Below are 21636 nucleotides of genomic sequence, written 5' to 3' on the forward strand. Positions count from 1 at the left end.
TTTTTCCGCAGGCTTCTACTGAGTGCTTATAAGAAAGCTTGGGGACAACATAGGAAAGTGGACACACTCCCCTTGGGGGAGGGGGTGTACAACAGGGTGGGTGTATAGGGATAATAATCAGGAAACTATCTCCCACCCAGTACCAAGATATAAGGCAGAGCTTGGCTGCCATAGGAAGAAGGGCAAGGATATGAGAAAACACCAAACTATGTACCAAGCACACAGAGTCTGCTCAGGGTAAGACTAGGCTAGGAGAACATAGAACACTCCAGGAACTTCAACACAAGTATAACACTAAATAATAAGCAACATCAGTCTACCATTAGGGAAGGGGCAAAAGCTTTTAAAGAGTCCCCTTTGGGTACCTGGGTGGCTCAATGGTTGAGCATCTGCCTTCAGCTCAGGGCATGATCCTGGGGTCCCAAGATTGAGTCCATATCAGGCTCCCTGCATGGAGGCTACTTCTCCCTCTGCCTGTGTTTCTGCCTCTGTGTGTGTGTGTGTGTGTGTGTGTGTGTGTGTGTGTGATGAATGAATGAATGAATGAATGAATGAATAAATAATCTTTTTTTAAAAAAAGAGTCCTCTTTATGGTGCAGAGTGGTTGAAAGCTAAGGGTGAAGAAGCACTGATTTTTGTTTTCAACCCAGCAAGTCTCCACTCTATGCACAAAGAAACATCTCCAACCACTGGAGGAATTTAAGCTTATGTTACATTGAAAGTAATGATAGCCACAACAAAACTCAAACCCATCTCAACTCCTGTCTAGTGTAACTCAACCCCATACTAACAGCTTGACAAAATGCAAAAATGCTATTTACTTTAGTCTTCTGTGTATATCTATACACTATATCTAATAATCATACAAAAACACCAAAACTAACACGAAATCAAGACGGGAAAACACCAGCCTATTGTCATGAAATACAGTAATCAACAGAACTAGACTCAGAGATGATCCAGATGTTGACAAACTTTCAAATAATTATGATTAATATATTAAAGGCCCTAGCAAAAAAAGTAAGCATGTACATAGAAATTTTGGCAGAGAGGTGAGAACCATAAGAAAAAGTTAAATGGAGACACGTAGGTAGTCAAGTCAATTAAGCATTTGACTCTTGATTTCAGCTCAGGTCATGATCTCAGGGTCATGAGCTGGAGCCATGAATCAGGCTCCAAGCATGGAGCCTGCTTAAGTTTCTCTTTCTCCCTCCCTTCTCTCCCTCTGTCCACCCCCTACTCATGCACTGTCTGTCTCTCTCTCAAAAAAAAAAGAAAGAAAGAAAGAAATGGAAAGGATAGAAATTTAAAACATGACATCCAAGACAAAGAATGTATTCAATAAACAAATCAGCAGAATAGAAAGATCTTGGAGGAAAAAAGGAACTGATGAACTTAAATATAGATTAATCAGAATTATTCAAACTACAAAGAGAAAGAGAGAAATAGAGCAACCAAGAACTATAAAATAATATCAAATGTCCTAACATGCATTTATTGAGAATCCAAAAAGGGCAAAAGAGAAGAAAAAAATACATGAAAAGATAATGGCTGAAGGAGCAGCATGAAGTTTATTTCTTCTTTGACAGAACAGTTCTGTATCTTTGTTGTTATGTCAGTTACATGAGTCTATACATGTCATAAAATGCCATAGAAATATACACCAAAAAAGTATAAAATTGGCAGAACCCAAATAATACCTGTAGCTTAATTAAGAATATTATGTCAATGTCAATCTCCAGATTTTTATAATTAATATTATGTAGGATGTTATCATTGGAGGAAGCTGTGTGAAGGATACATGGAAACTCACTATATTTTGCAGCTTCCTGTGAGCCTAAAATAATTTCAAAATAAAAAGTTCTTTAAAAGACAATGGCCAGGAACCCTGGATGGCTCAGCAGTTTAGTGCTTGCCTTCCACCCAAGGCCTGATCCTGGAGTCCCGGGATCGAGTTCCACATCAAGCTCCCTGCATGGAGCCTGCTTCTCCCTCTGCCTGTATCTCTGCCTCTCTCTCTCTCTCTCTCTCTCTCTCTCTCTGTGTGTGTCTCTCATGAATAAATAAATAAAAATTTTTTTAAAATAAAATAAAATAAAAGACAATGGCCAAAAATTTTCTAAAAATAATGCAGGAAAACAAATGACCAGAAAACTTCAAGCAGGATGAGCAATACTATGATAACACTATACACAACCAGACCCATAATAGTCAAACTGCTAAAGATAAAAAATAGACAGGAATATAATTTTCCTATAACATTTGTAGAAGTAAAACGTATTATATCAAGATCACACAGTAGGGGAGAGAAGAAACAAAATTTATTGTTAAAAGGTTCTTATACTATAATTATACTAAATTAGTTGGTAGTAGACTGTTAGAAGTTTATTGACTGTTTATAAATTTGTAGATTGTTGCATGCATATTGCAAATCATAGGAAACCACTATTTTTAAAAAGAGATAATTAGTAAACCAATAGTGGAGATAAATTGGAATCATAAGAGAAGGCAGGAAAAGAAAAAAATGGAAAGAAATATGGAGAAACTCCAACTAAAAGAGAATATCATATTGGATTAATTTTTTTATGGTGAAAAAGTTTATATTTAGATTTATAGCCAACTGGACTCAGTTTAGATGATCCCAATTTTGTTGGCAACATCCAAAGCCAGTCCAAACATTTCATAGTCAGGAGGCAGTCGAATATAAGCTTTCTTCTCTCCATCAGACCTGCTCAAGGTGTTGACCTTGGCCACATCAATGTCATAGAGCTTCTTCACAGCCTGTTTGATCTGGTGCTTATTGGCCTTGACATCCACAATGAACACAAGTGTGTTGTTGTCTTCTATTTTCTTCATGGCTGACTAGGTAGTCAGGGGGAACTTGATGATAGCATAGTGATCAAGCTTCTTTCTCCTGGGGGCGCTCTTTCAAGAATATTTGGGCTGCCTTTGGAGACGCAGGGTCTTGTGTTGACGGAATGTAGGTGACTATGGATCTTCTTTTTTTGTGTGACTGTGCATGCCTTTCAGCACCGCTTTCTTAGCTTTCAAAGCCTTTGCTTTGGCTTTGGCTTTGAAAGGGGCAGGGGCTTCCTTCTTCACCTTCAGCACCATCTTCATGAAAGGGTCATATTGGATTTAAAAAGCAAGACATGGGGCACCAAGGTGGCTCAGTTGGTTAAGTGTCTGACATGATCTCAGGTCTTGATCCCAGGGTCATGAGTTCAAGGTCCTCACTGGGCTCCACATTCAAGAGTCTACCTAACAAAAAATGAAAATAAAAATAATAAAAACAAAAAATAAGACATGCTATTTATAAAATATATACCTTATACATAAATACACAGATAGGCTAAAAGTAAAGAAAGCCAAAAGAATATGCCAAGCATATACATCAAAAGAAAGATGTATAGCAATATTCATATCAGATAAAATAGATTTCAGAACAAAATATTACCAAATTTTCCCCAAATCGTTATCAAACTGAATCTAGCTACATATGTAAAGGATAATATATCATGAAAAAGCAGAGTTTATCTCAAGTATGTAAAGTTGGCACAATGTTAGAAAATCAATGAATGGGGACGCCTGGGTGGCTCAGCGGTTGAGCGTCTGCCTTTGGCTCAGGGTGTGATCCTGGGGTTCCAGGATTGAGTCCCACATTGGGCTCCCTGCATGGAGCCTGCTTCTCCCTCTACCTGTGTCTCTGCCTCTCTCTGTGTGTCTCTCATGAATAAATAAAATAAAATCTTTTTTTTAATAAAATAAAATCTTAAAAAAAAAGAAAATCAATGAATGTAATTCACCATATCAACAGATTAAATTCTAAAATTCAATACAGGAAAAGATTTAACACAATTCAACATCATTTCATGATAAAAACTCTTACCAAACTAAAAAATAGAAGGAAACCTCTTCAACTTAATAAGGGATATGTACAAAAATTCACAGTTAACATCATACTTAATGGTAAAAGACTGAATGGATTTCTGCTAAGATCAGGAACAAGGTACCTGATCTCATTATGCACACACTACTTATCAAATTTTGCACACACCACTCTTACCCAACATTATACTGAAGGACCTAAGCAGTGCAATAAGACAAGAAAAAGAAATATCATGCATATAGATTGGAAAGGAAGAAATAAAACAGTCTTTATTCACAAACATCATGATTGTCTACATTAAAAATCCCAAAGAATTTACAAGATACTAGAACTAAAGACTGCAGGATCATCAACATTCAAAACTCGGTTGCATTTCTGAGTACTAGCAAGAAAATATTAAAATTGAATTTTTAAGTGACATTTAATATAGTATCATAAATCATGGAATACTTAAAGGTAAATCCAAAAGATATATATGCAGGATTTCTCTGCTGAAAACTGTTAAACATCGAAGAGAAAAATTAATGAAGACCTAAATAGAAAAGATATATCTATGTTCATGGATCAAAAGATGTAATATAGTTGTCAGTTCTCCCAATTCTGATCTATAGATTCAATACAATCTCAATCAAACCCAGCAGGGAGTTTATAGAAATTGACAAGGTGATTCTAAAATTTACATAGAAAAGGAAAGGTCATAGAATATGCAAAAGAATTTTGAAAAATAAGAACTGAGTCACAAGACTCAAACTACCTAACCTCAAGACTACAACCAAGTCACAATAATCAAGACTATACTATTGGCAAAATGGAGCACAACAGAGTCCAGAAACAGGCTCACAAATATATGGTCAATTGATTTTCAACAAAGATGCCAAGGTAGTTTAATGGGTAAATTATTTTTTATTTTTTATAAATTTATTTTTTATTTGTGTTCAATTTGCCAACATATAGAATAACACCCAGTGCTCATCCTATCAAGTGCCCCCCTCAGTGCCCATCACCCAGTCACCCCCACCCACCTCCCCTTCCACCACCCCTAGTTCTTTTCCCAGAGTTAGGAGTCTCTCATGTTTTGTCTCCCTTTCTGATATTTCCCACTCATTTTTTCTCCTTTCCCCTTTATTCCCTTTCACTATTTTTTATATTCCCCAAATGAATGAGACCATATAATGTTTGTCCTTCTCTAAATTATTTTTTAACATAAAATGCTAATATAATTCATTGCATTTCCATTTGCAAAAAAATACGTAAATAAACCTTAACCCTTACTTCACACCATATGCAAAAGGATGCTCAAAATGGACCATAAACCTAGAACCATAAAACCTCCAGAAGGAAACATAGGAGAAAAATGTTTATGACCTTAGGTTAGGAAAAGATTTCTGAGATATGATGCAAAATGGACAATCCATTTTTACAAATGATAAATTGGATTTTATCAAAATTTTAAAATTCTGCTCCTCAAAAGACACTTATTTTTTTTAAGTTTTTATTAATTTATTTGAGAGAGAGAAAACATGAACTTAGTCAGACTAAAAGGGAAGGGGAGGGAGAAGCAGAGTCTGCTGAGCTGGGAATCCAACGTGGGGCTCAATCCCAGGACTCTGGGATTATGAACTGAGCCAAAGGCAGACACTTGCCTGACTGAGCCACCCAAGTGCCCCTCAAAATACATTTTAAGGATGAGCACTGGGTGTTATTCTGTATGTTGACAAATTGAACACCAATAAAAAATAAATTTATTAAAAATAATAATAAAATAATAATAAAAATAAAAATAAGAGTTTATTATACAACAAAATTTAAAAAAGACATTTTAAAAGACAAGGCAAAAATTAACCATAGAGTGGAAGAAATATTTGCAAAACTGACAGACTTGTGCCCAAAATGTATAAGGAATTCTTAGAATTTAATTATAAAAAAAATCACACAATCCAATTTTAAAAAGGAGGAGAGGGGAAAAAACATATGTCCCTTTAGAAAACAGTTTGATAGTTTCCAATAAAGTTAAATACTCACTTACTGTGTGACCCAATGGTAATATGAAACCAAAGTATGTACCTAACTAAAATGAAAACTATGTCCACACAAACACCATTATGCAAATCTCTATGGAAGCTTTCTTCATAATTGCCCAAACCTGGAAACCATCTAAGTATCTATCATCTACCTAGTGGATAAATAAATTGTGCTGCAGCCATGAAATGGAATACTTCTCAACAATAAAAAGGAATAAACTTTGGATACTTGAATGATTCTCAAAAGTATTATGCAAGTGAACAAAGCCAGACTAAAAAGACACATAGTATTTGAGTCCATTTATATAACACTATGGAAAAAGCAAAATTACAGAACAGTAATCAGTTGGCAGAGCCCTGAGAGAAGTGGGAGAGGATTCACTTTCAAAAGAGCACAAAGAATCTTTTGAAAATGATGGAAATATTCCATATCTTAAATGTATTGTATAACTACATATTTGTTAAAACTCATCAAACTGTACATCTCAGGGTAAACTTTACTATATTCTCTCTAAACTCATGTATATTTTTACATTTCCATAATAAACCATTTTAACTGCTCTCCAGGTTCTATTTACAACAAGCCATATATTCAGACTGCAGATGCAAGAATGCAATGGAAAACAAGGCACAGGCTGGGAGCAAGTGTTTATAAACACATACTGATAAAGGACTTGCGTCAGGATATAGAAAGAATGTTACCTCTTGGTTATGACATACAAACATATATATAATCTTAGATGTAGGAAAACTACTAAAGTTTCATGGAGCAAGAAAAGTCAAATAGAAAAAGTTTTTGCTATACTGAGATTTTAGTTTCAATATCCTCTTTCCATAAGCAATAATTTTTGAGTAATTTTAATACGTTTCCACTAGTAATAATTCATAGTATCTCAAGTAGTTCTAAGCTTACTCTAGTCTTTACTCAAGAGCTGTAAGAACATAAAAATTTTTTAAAAATTTGTAAGAGTTATTTGGATACCAAGGCATCTTGAGCTATTGAGAACAATTAAGGAAAATCATGATACAAAACTCATTAATTCCCATCTACCCCCAACACTCCCCACCTAGTACTTCTATATACAAGAGCTATTTGATGATGACTTGTACTTTCCTAAAAATATAAATCTCATTTTTAAGAGGCAAGTCTTAAGATAAATGTGAGAAATTATACAACTATAGATGTGGTTTAAAGAATAAAAACTTACAGGGGAAAATGGTGAAGAGGAACACAAGGCTCACCTCATCCCATGGATACTATTAGATAACACCCATTAGTGTAAATAACCCAGAAAACAACCCAAAAACTGGCAGAACAGACTCTCCACAGCTAGATGTAGAGAAGGCCACAAAGAAGAGTTGGAAGGGACTGAGATGTGGTCAAGGGTTAAATGGACTACAGGAGAGAGGAACCTGGCAGATGCCAACAGGGGAAAAAAATAGACCCTCACCCGAGGCACCCCAGGCATGGGGACCCACACAGGAAAGACAAATCCTCATAACATTTGGTTTTGAACACCAGAGGGGCCAAATTTTACCAATTCTTACAATCAGCAAGGCTTAACCCCTGGAATTTTAAGAATCAGTAAACTGGGCTCTGGGAGATCTGGAGGGTAAGAGGAAACTGAGTCCCTGCCCATAAAGATTATAACAAATAAACGCATGGAGATACAACATAGAAACTACAGTTATATAAACATCTAGGGTATATGGGAGGAGATTTCTATACTAATCTGGAGGTAAGGTATCCTTGGGAGACTTCTCCAGGAACAAGGGAGCTGGCAGGTATCATTTCCTTCCCCTAACCCCCAGGAATACCTGCTAGAACAAACACAGTGCCAACATCTCCACCTAACTTACTAACAGCACCCCCACCATCACATTCTCTTGCAGACATGCCCTCTCCAGCCAGACCTTGGTCTCCTCCTATAGCAGGCCCACACAAATCTTACTAACACCACCCCCATGCACCTCTGTGGACCTGGCCCTCCAATCCAGACTGCCTCTGTCCCCAGTGGCTGCAGATTCCTCTCCCACAGTGGACCAGTGTGGCCCTTACTGACACCATGCTCCCTGTCTCACATTCTCCTATGCACCTGCCATCTCCAGTACACCTTGGCCAGAGCCCATCTGAAACAGTCCTATAAGCTGGCAGTGTGCAAGGAGTCCTGACAGGGGATAGCACCACTCCAAAGTGACTCCAGCCCTCAAAAGAGGGGAAGATAACCACACAGCAATCCAACTGAGGCACCAGCAATGGGCTGGGGGCAGACATCTAGTGTGAGTGTCAGCCCCACTCACCAACAAGAGCTTCTCAAGGAACAACACAGGGAAATCACCCTGAAGTTTGGTGCTACTGCATCTCTGGCAAACGCCTGGTCTCACTCAACATAAGCGCAAGGCATCCCCAAACTGCCCCACCAACAACACAAGGACAAAACACTTCCACAACAGGCGAAGAGAACCATTGCAGACAACTGGCCTAAAGGCAAAAGTGGCTCGGCCACAATATCAGAGTGCATGCAACTCAAATAGGAGATATCTCTGAAGGGCCAGTATCTAGTGAACAGGAAACACTGCACCGAGGGCACTACAAGACCTCTTCTTCATAAAGCCACTACTTTCAAGAGCAGGAGACATACCTGACTATCCTAACACACAGAAACAGACCCAGAAAATAGGACAAAATGAGGAATATGTCCCAAATGGAAGAACAGGGCAAACCACAGCAAGAGACCTAACCTAAACAGAAACAAATATGCCTGATAGAGAATTTACAGTAATGATTATAAAGATACTCAATTGACTAGAGAAAAGAGTGAGGCCCTCAAAGAGACCCTTAACAAGGAGAAAGAACACAATAATGGAAATTTAAAATCTACTAGATGGAACAAAGAGTAGACTAGAGGAAGCAGAAGAACAGATCAGTGACCAAGAGGACAGAGTAATGGAAAACAATCAAGCTGAACAGAAGAGAGAAATAATAATGTTGATAATGATAATAATAATAATGAGAATAGACAGGGAACTCAGTGACACCATAAAACATAATAACATTCACATTATAGGGATCCCAGAAGAAGAAGAAAAAGGGGGCAGAAAATTTATTTGAAGCACAATAGCAGGGCACCTGGGTGGCTCAGTTGGTTGAGCGACCAACTCTTGATTTCATCTCAGGTGGTGATCTCAGGGTTGAGAGATCGAGCCCCAAGTCGGGCTCTGTGCTCAGCAGGGAATCTACTTGAGATTCCTTCTCTCCCTCTTCCTCTGCTCCTCCTCCTGCTAATGTGCTGTCTCATTCTCTCTAAAATAAATAAACCTGAGAGAAAAAAAGGAAGGAAGGAAGGAAGAGAGGGAGGGAGGAGGAAGGAAGGGAGGAAGGAAGGAAGGAAACAAACAAACCAGGAAACCTAAAAACATCCCTAATTTGGGGAAGAAAACAGATATCCACATCTGGGAGACACAGAGATTCCCCCAACAACATCAACCCAAGAAGGTCCACACCAAGGAACACAGTAATTAAGATGGCCAAAAGTAATGATAGAGAATTTTTAAAACAGCAAAAGAGGGGTACCTGGGTGGCTCAGTTGGTTTAGGCATCCAGCTCTTGGTTTCAGCTCAGGTCATGATCTCATGGGTCATTGGATCAACTCCTGCGACGGGCTCTATACTTAGAGGGGAGTCTGCTAGAAGATTCCCTCCCTCTGGCCCTCCTCCCTCTCTAAAATAAATAAAATAAATCTTAAAAAGAAAAGAAGACAGTTACATACAAGGGAAATCCCACAAGGCTCTAGACTTTTCACCAGAAACTTTGCAGGTCAGAAGAAAATGGCATGATATATTCAAAATGATGAAAGGAAAAAATCCAAGAATACTCTATCCAGCAAGGCTATCATCCAGAATAGTAGGAGATATAGAGTTTTCCAGACAAACAAAAGTTAGAGGAGTTTGCGACCACTAAACCAGACCTACAGGAAATGTCAAAGGGGATTCTTTGAGTGGAAAGGAAAGGTCATAAGTAAGAGTAAACAGTATGAAGCACAAAAGCAGTAAAAATAAGTATATCATAAAAATCAGTTAAGGGATTCACAAAATAAAAGGATGTAAAGTATAGCACCATATACCAGAAATGTAGAGGGGAGAGGTGTAAAGAATGAACTCAAACTTAAGCAACTATCAATTTAATATAAGCTGCTATATGCAGCAGATATTATATAGAAACCTAATGATAACCACAAATCAAAAACCAGTAATAGATATGCAAAAAAATAAAGAGAAAAGAATCTAAGTATATCACTACAAAAGGCCAGCAAACCATAAAAGAGAATAAGAGAAGAGTCAGAGAAGAACTACAAATATCACAAAACAAGTAACAAAATGGCAATAAATACATACTTATCAATAATTACTTTGAATGTAAATGGACTTAACACTCCAATCAAAAGACATAGGGTGATGGAGTAGATAAAAAGACAAGACCCATCTCTATATGCTGCCTACAAGAGACTCATTTCAGACCTAAAGATATACAGACTGAAAGTGCAGGGATGGGGGAGCACCAGGGTGACTCAAACAGCAACTCCCCCTGATTTCAGCTCAGGTCATGATCTCAGGGTCCTAGGATCAAACCCCACATTGGGCTTCAAGCTCAGCAGGGAATCTGCTTGGGAATCCTCTCCTCTCTGTCTGCCCCTCTCACCACTTGTATGCTCTCCCTCTCTCTCAAATAAATAAATAAATCTTTTTTAAAAAAGTGAGGAGATGGAGAAACATTTATCATGCAAGTGTATGTCAACAGAAAGTCAGGGTAGCAATACTTATATTGCACAAAATAGACTTTAAACAAAGACTGGAATGAGAGACAAAAAGGACACCACATAACTGGAGCATTATTTACAATAACTAAACTATGGAAGCAGCCAAAATATTCATCCACAGATAAATGGATAAAAAAGATGTGAGATACACACACACGCGCGTGCACACGTGCTTATGCACATAATGGAATATTACTCAGCTATAAAAAAGAATGAAATCTTTTCATTTACAACAATATGGATGGAGCTAGAGAGTATAATGCTAAGCAAAATAAATCAGTCAGAGAAAGACAAATATCATATGTCACCTATATGTGGAATTTAAGAAACAAAACAGTGAATAAATGGGGGATTAAAGAGAAAGAGACAAATCAAAAAACAGACTCTTAACGATAGACAACAAATAGGTGGTAACCAGAGGGAAATGGGTGGGAGAATGTGTGAAATAAGTAAAGGAGATTAAGAGTACATTTATCTTAATAAGTATTGAGTAAGGGACCCTGGGTGGCTCAGCAGTTCAGCATCTGCCTTTGGCCCAGGGTGTTACCCTGGAGTTCTGGGATCAAGTCCTGCATCGGGCTCCCTGCATGGAGCCTGCTTCTCTCTCTGCCTGTGTCTCTACCTCTCTCTCTCTGTATCTCTCATGAATAAATAAATAAATAAAATCTTTTAAAAAAATAAGTAATGAGTAATACGTGGAACTGTTGAATCACTATGTTATGCACCTGAAACTAATATAACAATGTATGTTAATTACACTGGAAGTTTAAAAAATATAGACCAGCAAAAAAAAAAAAAAAAAAAAAAAAAAAAAAAAAACGAAAGAAAAAAGAGTATGGTACTTGCACAAAAATAGACATATAGATTAATAGAATAGAAAGCTCAGAAATAAACCCACAATTATATGATCAATTAATCTATGACAAAGGAGGCAAGGATATACAATGTGAAAAAGTCTCTTCAAATGATGTGAGGAAAATTGGACAGGAACCACAAAAGAATGAAACTGAACCACTTTCTTACATCATACACAAAAATAAACTTAAAATAGATTAAAGACCTAAATGGGAAATGGGAAACCATAAAAATCCTAGAAGAGAGCACAGGCAATAATTTCTGACATTGGCCATAACATTTTTCTAGATATGTCTACCAAGGCAAAGGAAACAAAAGCAAAAATAAACTATTGGGACTACATAAAAATTAAAAGCTTCTGTGCAGCAAAGCAAACAACCAACAAAACTAAAAGACAACCTACTAAATGGGAGAAGATTTTCGCAAATGACATATCTGATAAAGGATTAATATCTAAAATATGTAAAGAACGCATACAACTCAAAACACAAATAATAGTAATCCAATTTAAAATGGGCAGAAGATATGAACATTTCTCCAAAGAAGACATCCAGATGGCCAACAGACAGAGGAAAAGATGCTCAACATCACTCATCATCAGGGAAATGCAAATCAAAACCGCAGTGCAGTATCCCCTCACACCTGTCAGAATGGCTAAAGTCAAAAACTCAAGAAACAAGTGATGGAGAGGATGGAGAGAAAAAGGAACCAAAAAAAAAAAAAAAAAAGGAACCATTGAGCACTGTTGGTAGGAATGTAAACTGGTACAACCATGGTGGAAAAAAGGATGGAGTTTCCCCAAAATCTTAAAAATAGAACTATCCTGTGATCTAGTAATTACACTACTTTGGACTTACCCAAAGAATATAAAAACACTAATTCAAAAAGATATATGCACCCTTATGCTATTTCAGCATTATTTGCAATAGCCAAATTATGAAAGTAGCCCAAGTGTCTATCCATAGATGGATAATCATATACATATGATCATATATATTATATATTAAGATTATATATTATATATATTATATATTATATTATATCTATATTGTATTATATATAATGAAATACTACTCAGCCATAAAAAAAAACAAAATCTTGCCATTTGCAACAAAATAGGTATAGATCTAGAAAGTATAATGCTAAATAAAATAAGTCAGAGAAAGACAAATACCATATGATTTCACTGATACATAGAATTTAAGAAACAAAGAAAAAAGAAAGGCAAACCGGAAACAGACACTTAACTATAGAGACCAAACTGATGGTTACCAGAAGGGAGGGGAATGGGAGGGTGGGGGAAATAATTGAAAGGGATTAAGAGTACACTTACCATGATGAACACTGAGTAATACGTGGAATTGTTGAATCACTATGTTATACACCTGAAACTAATATAACACCGTATGTTAACTATACTAAAATTAAAATTTAAGAAATTAAAAATAAAAAATAAAAACAAAAGAATAAAATCATAAATATATGCCTATACCAAAAGGTGCCCACTTCCTTGAAGACATATGTAGTATCATAATTTTATCTTAGCGTAAAAATCACATAACTCTCAGCATAAACAAAATCATACCCTTTTATAATTTTATTGAGCTGTCGCAGGGTTACCAAGGCCATCACATACAGCTATGTCAGCTGTGTCCTGTTCAACAAAAGCATGCAGCCTAGGGGGTGCGGATGTGCTTTGAAATCCAGCCCTTACTCTGTAAAGCCTTGTGTCATCACTGATGGAGTAGGGGCATCTTTTTTCTGATGATCCTTCTAAATAGGGAACCTTATATAATTTGTGAGCTCAGAATGTGCACCTTTTAAACACATGTGAAAACACTGGGAACACTAAAAATGGCCCTAAGGACCATTAACCACTCTGAAAAACAAAAGAATCTCAGAATAACTACCCCTATTAGGAATGAAACACTCCAAGTTTTTCTTCATTCTTTCAAAATATCGTATATAGACTATCTCTGACAAATATAAGTAGAAAAGAACAATTTTGTATAAGAAATGATGGACTTGATCTTTAAATTTCCACTTAATCTATATTATCCCATCATTAGCTGACAAACAAAAACCCCTCTACCTACATACAAAATTCACTCCTGCAGGGAAGCCTGATACAAGATTTTCCCATCTTCCCTTAAGTATGGCCAAATTTTCACTGCTCTCTCTGAGCTATGAAAAGCTGATCATCGGGCAGCCCCCGGAGCGCAGCGGTTTAGCACCGCCTGCGGCCCAGGGCGTGATCCTGAAGACCCTGGATGGAGTCCCACGTCAGGATCCCTGCAAGGAGCCTGCTTCTCCCTCTGCCTGTGTCTCTGCCTCTCTCTCTCTCTCTGTCTCTATGAATAAATAAATAAAATCTTAAAAAAAAAAAAAGAAAAGCTGATCATCATGTATATATAGCAAAGAAATGTCTGAAAATTGTAGCAAAACAAGACTATAGAGAATTTGCAGTAGATTATAATTGACGGTAGATGGTAATTGGCAGTACATTTGACTTAGGGATATCAGATAAAAGTATTATCAGTGTATGCCACCACTCTCATCCTGCCTTCAGCAATCATAACAATAACTTCTAAAATCTTTTCTTCCTGATGCATCTACAAACAATTAGCACCTCTTTGTTAAACTCTAATTGCTCTTCTTTCACAGCTGTGCCACTGTACTGCTCAAGAAAGAGAGCCCAAGTATTAAGACAGTTAATAATAAAATAATGCCATAACGAACTGAAAGGGCCTGGGGAGTTCAAGACAAACAGGTCTCCCCCCACATCTTTTCAGAAAACCAAACCATAGACTATATGTTAAATCCTGAGTTTCCCCATCCTTTTCTCTTAAATACAAACCCTTTTCTCCTAAATATAAATCTTGACACTCAGTATTACATGACTTGATGCCTATAAAGCTCTAAGAAAAGTGCCTTGCATGTATTAAACCCTGTATTAGATTCACAACGTGTATTGTTTTTACTTACTGTTGTCTACCTTCCCTTTACCAGTTTGTTTGTTTTGGTTTGGTTTCCAAATTTTTACTTGCAATCTACCCACACCCTTCAGTGACTAGCAAAGCTGAGGAGTAGGGGACGCCTGGGTAGCTCAGCAGTTGAGCATCTGCCTTTGGCTCAGGGCGTGATCCCAGGGTCTGGGATCAAGTCCCACATCAGGTTCCTGCAGAGGGCCTGCTTCTCTCTCTGTCTCTGCGCCTCTCTTTCTCTCTCTCTCTCCAATAAATAAATAAATAAATAAATAAATAAATAAATAAATAAACAAACAAACAAACAGATAAATAAATAAATAAAATCTTTAAAAAAAAACAACTGAGGAGTAGTATTCAAGTCCACACGAACTACCCTATAGTAGCCATCAACATTACAATGGCTAAGGCAAAAGAAAAGTGTGTGGTTGGTTTTTCTTTTTTTCTGGGAAATAGTTGCAAAGTGCTGGCAATATTCACTGAAAATCCTAAGTCAGTTCTAAACTTTAGAGTTTTTTCACCCTTCAAAGTGATACAATATAGGGTGACAACATTCCTGTCCCTTTCTACTTGAGAAGCTCCAAAACTGTTTTTCCCAGAAATATCTTGACATATTGGAAGTTTTCAGCTTCAGGAAATGAAATGTTCTATAGTAGAGGATTGAGATATCTACAAATTTGACATAAAATCACTTGACTTAGTATAGAAGAGAAATAATCTTCAAGAAGAAAAGCCTGAGATGAAATAGCCCCTATATAATTTTAGCAGTTTCTATCTGTATGTCCCACAATTATACAATTTATTTGACAAATCCAGAGACCAGCAATATAATTTCTACATTGAATCAGTTAAGCTACCTCTGTGTGCTAGTAACTGAATCCCTGATCAACAGTGGATTAACAATAAACATATTTCATTTTTCACACACAAAAATGCCGTAAGTAGGTGGCTCACTCCTTCCTCAGTTAAGGCCACATCCTCAGCAAACATTTCCACCCTCAGGCTTGTAGCCTCATGGCCACAAGATGGCTGCCTCAGCTCCAGATTGTGAACTCACATAGACTATTCCAAAGAAGAGAAGGGAAGGACCCTCTTTGGGCATTTCTCCATCTGTCTTTTCTAAAAAGCATCACTCACCATAGCCCAGTGAACTTGATCTTACATCTCATCAGCCAGAACTGGAACATGTGGCCACTCTTAGATGCAAGGAAATATGGGAAGGTAAGTATCTGATGTTCCCAGCCTTTTTCACAGGGGAAAGGAGGATGGGGAATGGTTATTGTGCAGACAACAGCAGCATCTGATCACACATGCTTATAACATCCTTTCCCTGACTTTCTTTCTGGAAAACTCTTAGTCATCCTGTAAGACACAAAGTATCTGTTACCCCCTTGGCAAATCTCCCTCCACCCAGTCCTAGGCAGCGTTGGGTATTCATTCCTTAGCAATCTGAGTTTCATGTACCTGTATATAGCAGTGTTTACTTTGCATTGTAATTGTCATTAATATTTGTTCCCCCATTACAGAGTGAACTTCTGGAATGGAAAGCATTTGTCTTAACCACTGTATTGCAAATGTCTATGGCAGTACGGTTGAAAAATAATTCGACCCAATTATTTAAGCCATTATGATGAAATTACTCCCAATAATCACACATATATTGTGCTACATAGGCAGCATACAAAATGACCAAATAATTATCTAAAAGAAATGAAAGAAATTTAAACATGAGGGTAAATTGATTATGTTGATGATTACCCAGATAACTAGCATCACTTTTTCTTTTTTTTTAAATATATTTTATTTATTTATTCATGAGAGAGAGAGAAAGAGAGAGAGGCAGAGGGAGAAGCAGGCTCCATGCAGGAAGCCCAGTGTGGGATTCGATCCTGAGACTCCAGGATCATACCCTGGGCCAAAGGCAGGCACTAAACCGCTGAGCCACCCAGGTATCCCTAGCATCATTTTTTCAATGGGATTTTGTCTAAAACAACAGACAAAAGAGAGAGTGCATCCATCAACCCAGGCTTTACCCGAAGAGCAGGGCTTTCAGAGCTTCAGAATATAGACTGCATGACCCGCATAATGCCTAGGTTCAAATACAGCTTCTGTTTCTGATGTCTTGGAGATGGAATATTAACCACTCTTAGAGCCTTAAGAATGATGGCCAACCCAGTACCACAAAGAATCCAAGACTCCTTCCAGGTCTAGGGCAGGAAATAAGATAAGCATGGAATCTCTAGTCCTCCCAGATAGAACAGAAGCTATTAGACTAATAGGATCAGATGAATGGATAAAGAAGATGCAATACAAACACACACACACACACACACACACACACACACAGGAATATTACTCAGCCATCAAAAAGAATGAAATCTTGCCATTTGCAATGACATGGATGGAATTTGAAGGTATTATGCTCAGCGAAATAGCAGCCATCATGCCATATGATTTCTCTCATATGTGGAATTTAAGAAGTAAAAGAGATGAATATAGGAGAAGAGAGGAAAAATAAAATAAAATCAAAACAGAAAGGGAGACAAGCCATAAGAGACTCTTAACTCTAGGAAACAAACTAAGGCTTGCTGGAGGGCAGGTTGGTAGGGGGTAATTAAGTGATGGGCATTAAGGAGGGCGCTTGATGTCATGAGCACTGGGCATTATATGCAACTGATAAATCACTAAATTCTAGCCCCTGAAACTAATAATACAGTATATATTCACTAAATTTAATTTAAACTAAAAAAACTTTTTAAAATATTAATAGAGTCATGTTAAGAGAACTCAGAACCCAACCTGAAATGACTCATTGGCCAAAAATAGGACAATTTGAACATCAATAAGGATAATGACTAATGGATTAAAACATATCAAATGTGTTTAGAATCACAAATTCCTAATGATGGTTTAAATCAGTCATCTTTAGAGGATATTAGGGATATCACTTTACTACTGGGAAAACTGATTGGAAAAAAATCAAACATTTACCCTGCCTTTCTTACACCAACTCCTTTACCACTGAGTACCAAATAGTAGATGAGGGGAAGTTCCTCTTTATAGAAACGTTCCAGTTAATTCATTAAAAAGGACTCATAGGATTAGAATGTCACCACTTTGCAATTCCAAATGAATTAATGTTCTAGGCATTAATCATCCACAGCTGTTAACATTACTAAAATACAGATAACCAAACATGTACATCCTAACAGAGGACAACTTCTATGAAGTAGTCTCGTCAAAAAGAAAAAGAACTGAAATGAAATCTGATCAAGTTACTAGGTTTCACTACAAAATTTACAAGAAACGCTGACGGAAAATAGCATCCTATTACACTTTAGAGACACAATCAGCAAAATATAGACCATGGGAAATTGTGCAGGACAAATATCCCAGATTCTTTAACCAATAAAGTACAGGAAGGAAACATGTAGATTAAAAATGACATAAGACAATATCCACTAATTGCAGTGTGCAAATCTTATTTGTATTCTGATTCAAAGAAATAAACTCTTCAAAAATGTTGTTATATTCATGAGACAATTGAAATACATTTTAAATACAAACTAGACGGTTATAATATTAACAAATTATTGGTTTAAAATTTAGATGTGGGTAGCCCGGGTGGCTCAGCAGTTTAGCACTGTCTTCAGCCCAGGGCATGATCCTGGGGACCCAGGATCAAGTCCCACGTCAGCCTCCCTGCATGGAGCCTGCTTCTCCCTCTGCCTGTGTCTCTGCCTCTCTCTGTCTCTCATGAATAAATAAATAAAATCTTTTAAAAAATAAAAATAATTAAAAAAATAAAATTTAGATGCTAATAATGATATCAGGGTTTTTTTTTAAGTTCTTGTCTTTTGCAGATACATACTGAATATCTGCAGAAGAGGCCATGTTTGGGATATGCTTTAGTGTAAATCTGAGAAGGAAGAATGTGGTGGAGGGAGCAGATTGGCTATGATTTGTCGTTTGTTGCGTCCGTGTAGGGAGTATATGGGAATTAATTATAATGTTCTATCTATTTCTGTATATGGAATTTTCTACAATAAAACTTTTTTTAATATTGTATTTAAAAAAATTGTATTTATTTATTCATGAGAGACAGAGAGAGAGAGAGAGAGAGAGGCAGAGACACAGGCAGAGGGAGAAGCAGGCTCCATGCAGGGAGCCCGACGTGGGACTTGATCCTGGGTTTCTAGGATCACGCCCTGGACTGAAGGCGGCGCTAAACCTCTGAGCCACCGAGGCTGCCCAATAAAACCTTTTTAAATGCTTTCCTAATTCAAAATATTAGTAAACTAGAAAACAAATTAGCTGCTCTAGTTCACTGAGGTAATAGAAACAAGACAAGATTAGGTAACCCAAGTTATTAAATGGAATTTGGCCAGCAGCCTACGAGGATATGACTCCTTTTCAAAGGTGGGTAGAAATCAACATAGGCTGTTATAGTCCTTTGTTATGTCTGCCATAACAAAATACTACAGACTGGATGGCTTAAACAACAGAAATGTATTTCATTACAGTTCTAGAGGCAAGAAGACCAAGATCAAGGCATTGGTCAGTTTGGTTTCTCCTTAGGCCTCTCTCCCTGGCTTGCAGATGGCTGACTTCTGACTGTGCCTTCACATGGTCTTACCTCTGTGCATGGTGTATCCCTGGTGTCTCTTCCTGTGTCCAGATTTTCTCTTCTTATAATGACACCAGTCAGATTGGATTACAGCTCACCCTAGTGACCTCATTTTTAACTTAATCACCTCTTGAAAGGCCTTATCTCCAAACACTGTCACGTTCTGAAATACTGGGTGTTAGGGCTTCAACATATGGATTTGAAGGGGATACAATTCAGTTCATAAGAGCTGTCATACTTAGTAACCCTACATCATGAGCTAACATCCTGGGATTTTGACAAATCAAGCTTCCTCCACAGACCTGAAGAAAACCCAGGAATTAGGTCAAGGTTGGTGGAGTGCTTCGCTTCAATTAGCTCCCAACAGATTCTTCCCTCCAAGAAGTCAAATCGAGCCTAAAATTTATTCTGCCTAGAAGAAAATAAGGGTTTTCTATGGAGAAAGATTAAAAAGTAAAGTCTCACAAATTAGGGTGTACAGTTTCCCATCCAAACCCAATGAACTTGTCAAAGCTTGGATAACCAATGTCTTTCTGACTTTGCTTGAGGCACCTTATCCCATGCAGGGCAGAGATGTGTACAGAGAAAACATGTTTTTGCTTGCATACAAGGCTGCAAATAGACAACACAAACCCCTCTGTGTACCATCTGCATTAACAGGGAGAGAGATAGGAGACTTCTTGCCATGAGCAACAACAGAGCTTACCCTCTGGCGTCCCACAATCCCCCAAATGGCCCCCACACATGTTCTCTCTACCTGGATTCCCTGCCAACATCTTGTTCAAGGGTTTGGCCAGAACAAGCAGGGCATTCTGGTCACAGGTGGTTTGGTTTGTCCTGTTCCAAATATTCTAGGCGCCTGAACAAATCACAGCACTCTTTCCTCCCTTTCTCACTTCCATCAGTTTGCCAAATAGATACAAAATTGTGGTGGTTTAATTGGGCATTGTTTTGCCACCTTAAATGAGGTTACATTTCCAGGGACATATACACACACCCCACACCTCCCCCCTTCCTTATCCTTTATGAAAGCTTACTTTACTCCAAGGTCTTATCTAATGAAATATATTGGCTAAGCTAGCCCCATCACCAGCTCTGAACCAACCACTGAAGTCTGTCAGGCCCACCTGCATTGTGCTTTACCTTCTTACATCAGCTGAAATACAGAAACTTTTTTTCCAAAATAGTTCTGCACAAATGTGTACATTTATATAAGGACGTGTGCAAGTTTGTACCACCTCTGCTTTCAGATACACAAATTCCTTGATTTATCTTTATTATCATTTACTGATACAAAGGGGTCCTTGGTCCTTAATTCATCAGACTGACATAATAAATTACACGAGTTACATATTCTCCTTTCATAAGACCACTGGCATTCTTGCAGCCAACAAACACCCAAGCATTCTGTATTCACCATGTTGCCCCAAACTCCTAGCCCAAAATAATCCCACTAAGTAATATTTTGGAAAAGAATATATGTGATGGAAATACTCAAAATGCACTGGTTAAGGGATAAGGCAGGGCATAGCTGACAAAGCCACGGGTAAAGGGAAAAGACCTGAAGATTGCAGTATTGGAGAGAGCCATAGCCCAGTAACATCGATGGAGGAAGCAGAGAAATGGTGTGCAGGAGAGAACCAGGGGTGATGAGCCTGAGGATCCCCAACAGAGGCATGGCAGCAGGTAACCTTGTCCCCAGTTTCCCCAGCCAGTCTCTGCTAGAGACTTTTTCTCCTTGTGCTGTCCAGATTGTGAGCCCACAGTCATGGAAATCAGGAATCTGGGCTTTGACTGGGGCACCTGCCAGCTTTGAGTAAAGGACACAGAATAACTGTTACCAAACTGCCTCCCAGGTCAACCTTTATTTTGGAGTCAAGCAAGCTTGGTTTCCAATCCAGACTCTTCTACCAGCAGTCTTTCTAGATTTGAGTGAATTACTTAGCTTCCCTGAACCTCCATGTTCTTATATGTAAAATAGGAATAATGCTACAAAAAGGTTATTTAGAAGGATTAAATAAGGTTCTACAGGTAAAGTGCTTCCCATGTTATATGGCTTAATAAATGTTTTCCCTTCCAGAAAAATTTCTGAGAGCCAAGACAAAAAGGAAATCATAATGTGACATCACTGTCATCTTCTAATTAGAGGAACACAACAACACCTCAGGAAAAAAACAAACATTTCTTTACTATTAAAACAATGTGTATTTGAAAGTTACTAAGAGAGGGAATCTTAAAAGTTCTCATCACAAGAAAGGTTTGGGGGAAATATAGCTATTTACCTTTTGCAGGCTTCATTAGGTTCTAAGTATCAACACCATCAGGGTATGTAATGCACAGGAGCTAAGATACAGCCTACTGTCCGATTTCTTGCAGTAAGGCCCTGTGTGACTCTCACAATAATCAACCACAGTTCTGAACTATGGCTGCACAGGCCACACCC

The 21636-nt window shown here is 37.7% G+C and overlaps 1 pseudogene; it reads right to left on the reverse strand.

Annotated features, from left to right (window-relative positions):
- Positions 1 to 2616: 2616 nt before the first annotated feature.
- On the reverse strand, positions 2617 to 3158 carry LOC144316768 (large ribosomal subunit protein uL23 pseudogene; annotated as a pseudogene).
- Between the last annotated feature and the right edge of the window lie 18478 nt (positions 3159 to 21636).

The sequence above is a fragment of the Canis aureus genome, chromosome 7, assembly GCF_053574225.1.
Source record: "Canis aureus isolate CA01 chromosome 7, VMU_Caureus_v.1.0, whole genome shotgun sequence".
NCBI lineage: Eukaryota > Metazoa > Chordata > Mammalia > Carnivora > Canidae > Canis > Canis aureus.